This window comes from Olea europaea, unplaced genomic scaffold (genome assembly GCF_002742605.1).
Source record: "Olea europaea var. sylvestris unplaced genomic scaffold, O_europaea_v1 scaffold1454, whole genome shotgun sequence".
Lineage (NCBI taxonomy): Eukaryota > Viridiplantae > Streptophyta > Magnoliopsida > Lamiales > Oleaceae > Olea > Olea europaea.
In genome coordinates, this window is record NW_019232087.1 from 138,550 (window position 1) to 147,032 (window position 8,483).

The following is an 8,483-nucleotide window of genomic DNA, read 5'->3' on the forward strand; positions in this document are numbered from 1 at the left end:
CTTTTATCTAAAATTGTGGCCCATTAGTAGAAGATAAACCATACTTAAATAATTGCCCAAAATCACAACAAATACATCCATTGCCCAAAGTCAGAAAAAAATGTCACGACATTTCAATATTTCACTTTAAAAAATCCCAACCCGAGACTCAGACACCAGGTAATTCGAAATCCTATTCTTCTACCTAGACTTTGACTCGGCGGTTCCCAATTTTTCCCACCCTCTGTCGCCACTCACCACTCAGTTTCAGTGACGAACGCACTGCGCACACCGCCTCTCTGTCGATAATTTTTTTGCATTGTATTCATCTTCTTATATCTTAAATTATTAAAAAATTGTATCTTTTGTACTTTAGAGTTTGTGAAGAGATTGATTTTAGTTATAATATGATTTATATAATCAAGAAAATTAGATTATTTGCAATTGGACTACTTGACTGGAGGGAATTTGTGTACTAAATAACATTATGAATTTTTTTCTTTTTTTATTATTTTGGGTTGTATTAAATTATATTTTTATATGTATATGATTTTTAAGTTTTAGTCTATTTATATATAAATTGTGAATTTTTAATATTATTTAATTAATCAATAAACAATATTGCTATTACGATCGTTGATTGTCCGTGGTTAACAGTCAACGACCAATCTAGTTGGCCACAATTCCTAGATCCAACACTGCTATTAACACTGTAAATATTTGTTTTAAAAAATTTGTTTGGTGAATATCTTCTTGTTGTTGCTTCAACTTTTCTTATAAAAAAATAAATCTAAATTCAAATTTATAATTGATCCTCAAATCTTATTTTCGATGTGGGTTGATCAATAATTTTGAGTTTTATTATTTTATTCATTTCCCTACAATTTTTATTTCCAACGAACTCTGAGTAAAAGAGGATTTATTTTCATCTATAAAATATGTTTCTATTATTCCTCAACGTAAAAGTTATCAATCGTGTTTAATTACCATTTAAAAGTCTAAAGAAACAAATAGTTATTTATTTACATATTATCTTTAACATAACTCCATAGACTAAAGTTCATTTATATATTTCAAGAAAGGCATGGCACAAAGAATTTCTATAAACAGGTAGCAGCAAGATGACTAAACTTTAGAAGCTTACTTTTAGCACCTGTTTGTTTTTCATTCTTTCTCCATTAAAATAAGAATAATAATCGTTATCCATCACATCAAGCTACCATATTTGAATTTCTATATTTTGCATGGGGCTTGTAACAGCTATATTTTTCATTATCATTTTTACATAAATAAAAAACAAACAGGTCTTAATATTGTGTTGAATGAGAACATCTTATAGATATTTAACTATTTCCTACTTTTTCAATTGATCGTGGAACTTAAAATTTCCGAAACTTCAACTATATATTTGTTATTACTACAACATATTTAATATTTAGCCGTTACTTGAACCCCATTCTTTTGGAAAAAATCATTTTTCAACAACACATTTTTTAATAAAATAATATTACACGTAAATTCAAAATTTTTCATTATTTTTTAACCATACATTTTCCATTAATACACTATTCAAAAATTCATTCTTCCCCAAAAAATGGGCTCAAACAAGGACTTAATTCTAAACACAATTAAATAATATTAGAAAATAAAATTCTAATGTTTTGCCCCGGTTTGAGTCCCCTTTTTTTTAAAAGGTATTTTTTCAAAACTCATTTTCCACTGCAAATTTTTTAATAAAATAATTTTACACATAAATTCAAAATATTTTCTTATCTTTTAACCATAAATTTTTCAAAAAATTGACAGACCCTTGAAAGGCGGCAGCGGAAGGGGGCGGAGTGGACATTGGTGGCCCGGGATAAATGGCTTTACTCTTCTTTGGCTATAGTTTCACCAGCAAGGTAAAACAGATTTAATGCATGTGGCCAGCCATTTGTCCAAATTTTATTATAGGAAAAGACATCTACAATTATTTTAATTAGTTGCTTAGTGTTCATATGACACTTCTTTTTTTTTTTGCACTTTTAGCTCTTTTTGGTTTCAATTTTTAATTTTTTTTTTAAAACTTATTTTCCATCACACATTTTATTGAATTTATAGTTTTTATCAACTTTTTAATCATTTATTTCATTATCTTTTCTTGAAATCTACTAAAAATTTTGCCCTTGTTTGAGCTCCATTATTTGATGAAGAATGTATTTTGAAATAGTAAATTATTGAAAAATAGTTTTACTTGGTGTACAAAAAATGGTTCACAGAATTTTTACAAGCTTCCACTCGACAGTTTCTCATTCATCCTTAGCCAAAAATACATAAAAGAAGCACCATACAAGTGCTGTGTCAGCACCTATAAGATGCCTGTGAACAATTCCTTGTACAAGGATAATTGTTCGATCAAGAATATATGGTTAAAAAATAAAAAAATTCTATATTCAACAAACATTGTTGTCAATAATAATTAGGAAAATTTGCAGTCGAGGTACCAAACATTTCATTTATTAGCAGATTTTGTCCAAACCTTTAATTTGTGCCACCCACAGTTTCAAACCTTTCAAAAATATACACCGGGGGTTCAAATGGATAGAAATCGTCCGTTTGACCGTTAATTGACTAGAAAAGTCAAAATTTGATCACTTTGGACCAAATTAAATAGGGCAAAGTGGTACTTTGCATTTTTTCTTAATATTAATAATTAATAATAACAATAGAAAAGTAAAAACAAAATAAATAAAAATCAAAGAAAAGAAAGGGAATACTGTTCATCTTCATCTTCACCCCACGCCACCTTGCCCCGCCCCACGCCACCCGTGTTGGCTACAGAAAGAGCTTACGGAATGGCAGGTGAATCCGCCAACGAGTTTCAAGCACAAAGTAACGGATAATTTGCAGAGGTTTTTGTTCTTTTCTTTTCTTTGCAAAGGGTTTTGTTCTTTTCTTTTTAATTTTCTTTGATTTGGTGTTCAGTTTATTTGATTGGTTGAAAAATCGGAAATTTGGTGTAATTGGTGGTAATAGATAGGTAATTGAAGTCAACGGTGCACCGACTTTGTACGCAGGTGAAACGTATCAGCTATAGGTGGATTTTTCGGAGCATTACCAAATGGAAGCTCCTCAGGTGAATATTCAAATGCCAACGTGGGGCAGGGCGGGACGGGGTGGGTGGGGTGAAGATGAAGATGAAGATGAACAGTATTCCCTTTCTTTTCTTTGATTTTTATTTATTTTGTTTTTACTTTTCTATTGTTATTATTAATTATTTTAATTATTAATATTAAGAAAAAATGCAAAGTACCACTTTGCCTTTCTTAATCTGGTCCAAATTGGTCAAATTTTAACTTTTCTAGTCAACTAACGGTCAAACAGAAGGTTTCCATCCATTTGAACCTCCGGTGCATATTTTTGAAAGGTTTGGAACTGTGATTGGCACAAACTAAAAGTCTAAGCAAAGTCTGCTAATAAACGAAATGTTTGATATCTCGACTGCAATTTTCCCTAATAATTATTGATGTTAACATTATCAAGTCAAGTAGAAAGCAATCTGAATTCTTATGATTAACATTTTCATTTATGACAGCAAAATCTGAATTCAGTTATTTTCTAAAAAGGTTGAACCTCAACCTTGAGGGCTCTCACCACCCTGCTCCTAAAGCTTTGTGAGAGAGGTAAATCGTGGGATGTGCCTCAACAGGCCACGGAACAAGAGCTGTATGTACACTGCGCCTACAAGGAATCCAATTCCATGTTTCAGGAATCAAACCCCCATACTGCGGCTGCCAGCAAGGCGTGAAATAACCTCACTCATGTCCTTTGCACCACTAGGCTATGCCTCGGGGGGCAAATTCAGTTATTTTCTACTTTGACTCTTTGAGCACTTTATGCGAGAGAGACTTTAAATAATAATTTACGCATCTTTGCTATCTGACTGACAATTTCTTGGGATAATTGCATCAAAAACATCATATCGTTGAAATATTAATAGATTTTTTTCAAACTTTTCCATCATTGCAGATATCATCCTTAACCTTTTCAATCATTGCATATGAGGTCCTTTTAAACAATTTCCGTTCACCCCCGGGCAAACAAAATGTATATGTCTCATTCATGCTTGTCCGTTTCTGCCTACCACTTACCGACCAAGAACAAGAAGTGGTGCGTTTCATGAAACCCAGGAACTTTGGATTGATCTAAAAAAATGATTTTGATCACGTTTTAACTATTTCTATAAGGGTAAAATAATAAACTCAATACATTTCCATATAAATATAATAAAAATAATTTCTTTTAAAAAAAGGAAAAGCCAAACCAAAATGTCCCACCCATCGCCACCCACCCAGCCCCAAGCGGCTACCAAATTTGTGGAAAATACCCTCACTCCGATGGAATCATACTCCTCACACACTCCAAAAAAAAAAAAAGCTAGACAACTATTTTGAAGGAATAAATTTGTCAAAAACAACCTCTTCACAAATTAAGAAACCACTTCTTGTATGCCCCTCAGGGCACATCCCAACTGGCAAAAATGAAGGCGCTTCAAGGTTGGCAGATCAGAGGTCGTGAATTCGATTTCTGGAAGGCTCTTGGAAGACAGATATTCTCATGGAAGGCAGGATTTATTCTGAAAGACAGGAGCTCTACTGGAAGACAATGTGCAAAGATGGGAAACGACTTGCTTGACACTTTGGCAGATCAGTTGGAAGGGCTCTTGAGCACTGATCAGTTTATGGCACAACTTGCGATTTAACCTGTCTGCAGGTTAAGGGGCCAAGGTGTAGACTGCAGGATTTAGTCACTGTAAGGTGGATACCTGGATATCAAAAAAAAAAAAAAAAAAAAACCACTTCTTGTGACACCACCGTTTATCTGGCTTTATCTACGCTTACATTTTGATGGAACAACATCACAAAAAAGCCCAAAATATTATTGCAATTGTTGGGAAAACGTGCCCATTCTACGAAATCGTTACAAGCACTCGCACCTCCTCCAATTGACGGGTTCCACATTATTTTTCCATCCAATTTCAAAATAGTTTAATGCTCAGCACTATTATACGGCCTATGATGTACAATCAATTGAATGAATTCAGCCTTCAATTGGTTCAATTTTGAAATCTGCCTCAACACGCATGGAACACAATTCGGCCAATTCATCACTTTCTGCTGGGACCCACACACGATTACCACTCCATTGAATTCAGAAGCATCAAAATACCTATGGCAGTCCCCCGTTGACCAATTTTGCCAGCAGTCATGCTATCATAAAATGGAAACCTCCCAGGTTGGCATCGATGATTTGGGAAGGGTGGCTGTGTTTTGGTTTGGGGTGGTTTGTGGGCAGGATGGTGGTTGCAGCTAATGGTGATTGCAGTTGGGCGTCAAGTGGTCATCGGCCAACGAGGGGTGGAAAGGGTGGGACATTTATCTTGCGCAGCGATCATTTGGATGGAAACCATTGGAAAGAGCCTTACCTGAAATGGTTGGAAAGGTTAAGGAGACGATTGCAACGATTGAAAGGTTTGGAGAAAGGTAGATACTGTTTCAAAAGTGTGGATTTTTGATGCAGTTATCCCTAATTGCTTTTAAAACTTTAAACCCTTAAAGGTAAAATTAATTTTTTAGCCCCTGCTTGATTTTGCTAAAATATAGATTTTTAGTAAATTTTGATAAACATTGTTGAAAATATGTGATTGAAAAATTGATAACTAGATTTTATAAAATGTGTGATTAATAATACCTTTCCATAGGAAATAAAAACGTTAGAGAAATATGCCAAACATATCAAAATCAAAGTAAAGCACAACATAGACACAAGCGGATAATCCCTTACCTAATCAACTAGTCAATCTATGTATAATTGTCGGGTTATTAGGTAACATGTAAGAGAGAGAGAGAGAGTCAAAAATGTTCTTTGTGTATAATTTTGAATAATCTCAAACCGGAATCCTATAGTGGAATCATTGCAAAATAAAGTTTTAACGGCTGGAAACCAAAAAAAGATTAAGCCTTTAAGCATGTTGATGGTTTTCTATAGCCCAAATCCTTTGATTTCGGATTGGAATAAGGAGTCCAGCATTAATACTATTGCTTCACTCTATGCTATTGAATGTATGTTGGTGCAAGAAGGGCCGCTTGATCACCACTCTATTTACTTTGCAAGTAGACGATTTTCCTTTGGTACAACCATTGAACCTTTTTTATCATGATTCGACTCATACCGAAAATTTAAGATCGAGCACTAGATCCGCTCATAAAATGTACCAAAAAGAAGAACTTAAAAGCTAATAGAGCACATAGCGAGCTGTGAGATGAAATAACGTTATTAAGCTAGTAACCTCATCTCTCTTTCTTACCTGTCCTTATCACCCTTTAGTAGTGGGCAACCTTTCTTCCCTGCCTTTCTTCCAGCTTTTCCTAGATAAAAATATTTCTTAGTGCATTTTCTTTCGTGACTTTAGTTAAAAAATTTGTCAATTTATTTAACCAAACCAAAATGGGGGCTTCGTAGTGTACATGCTGATTTTCTATGTACTTGTGTCAATGTCTGACGTTATGATAAGCAAGTACGTTTGTCCCTTTTAAGCTCCCTAGACCTTGGCTGTTAATTGCGAGTGGTAGTTGAAGATTCCAGCCACCCAATGTGGATTCACGGCTACAAATATTCTTCCTCAATTAATCAAATTTATTAGTTTGCTCGTCAAATTAAAATTATTCATTTCGTGATTGTCTGAACGAATGAACGTATTAAAGAAAGAAATTTACGGGTCACTTGCACCCTCGTATTAGTTTTCATTCAATTGTAATTTTAAATTTACTGGTTAATACAATACCATAATACAAATGTATGGAATTGAAGTTTTACGTTACCTTATTATTGAAAAATATCATTTGAAACGACAAACTTTGTTATTATAGAAAAATATCATTTGAAATGACAAACTTTGGATTAAAAAATCAACTTATAAGTTTCAAAATAGTTTAAATTCTTCCCTAGTTTATAAGTTTCTAGTCATCATACAACCAATTTGTTTTACATTCCAAAAAATATATATAAAAAAAATTCTTTTGTTTACACAATGTGCACTCTATTATTTGTCATAAAATTGTACATTACTATCATGGAAATTTTAAGTCTTTTATAAGCATATATTCAATTATACTGTTCGAACGCAGATTATTATTTTATTCAAACATTTAGGTGTAACGATTCAATATTTTTATAAATAAACCTAAATGAAAAAAGTTCCAAAGCTGACTTCCACCAAAATAAAATAAAAATTAAAAATGAGAAATATTAGATGTATTTATTCCCTTTTCACTTTATTGTCAGGCTTCACCAACAAGACAATTGTGTTGAAAGTTGTGCATTTTTTGGTAGCTTTGTTCCCTCAACTTGAGAACGAAATATAGCTGTCATTGCTTATTGCTCCACATTTTTTAATGTATGTGTATTTTCCAAGAGATTATCTTGGGATTTGCTTCATTTCCCCCCTCCATGAAATTAGGTTTAATTAATTTTTGGATAGAAAACGTGCATTTCGCACATGCTGCTTTGTGCTAGAACTGGGCAGTCTACCCGATCATCGAATCAAAAGATCGAATTAGGTGAACTTTCAACTAAAAAATCGATCAAAAACAAAATCGAAGAGTCTGCTTGATTTGTCAATTTCAAGAGCATTTATCTTTTATGATCAATTTTTTAATTTTTTACAACCTCATCCTAAAATTGAAATTTTTGATTGGTTTGGAAAATCGACTGACTTTCCTCGAGGTAATATATTCATCTCTACTTTGGGCCTTCCTAATGAAGTTGAATAGAATCAAAGATCAAGTATTCGGCGTTTAAAACAAATGACCATAGTCTTTTCAAATACACGTTGGCTTTAAAAATAGTTGTGGTTTCTCTTGATCTTGAATAAAAAATGATCAATGATTTGTTGAAGGCATAAAAACTCAACAGATAGCAATAAGGCAGGGTAAGGCAGGTTGTGGACGACTATTATCATCTTCATCATATGGATTTTCGGCCGGGAGGAGATTATAAAATCTTCATTTATCGTTGTGTTTATTTATTTATTAAATAAAATTTAAATTAAATTAAAAATATAAAAAATACTAAATAAAAATATTCAGGATGGAGACTATAATTCTTGTTTGTCAATATAAATTCTATTAATTATAAATAAAGTTAATTTTTGGGGTAAATCGTTTTAAAAGTTGTCTATTTCTTTTTCCCCCACTTTAAAACGAAGATGCTTGATTAATCATTCAAAATCTTTGTTAAAATATTTTGCGTGGATTTTTATACGACGATTATTATTTCATTTATGTGTAGGTCAAAAAGAACTTGTATACAATATCATTTTATATTTAAAAGATAAAACGACATAATATAATACAATTACTTTCACATTTTGGGACTTTTAGCTTTATTTCATTTCTTTTAACCTAATTTGTTGTATGAAGTCAACAAAGCACAATGAACGAAAGTTTCTTTTGAATCATCAACTA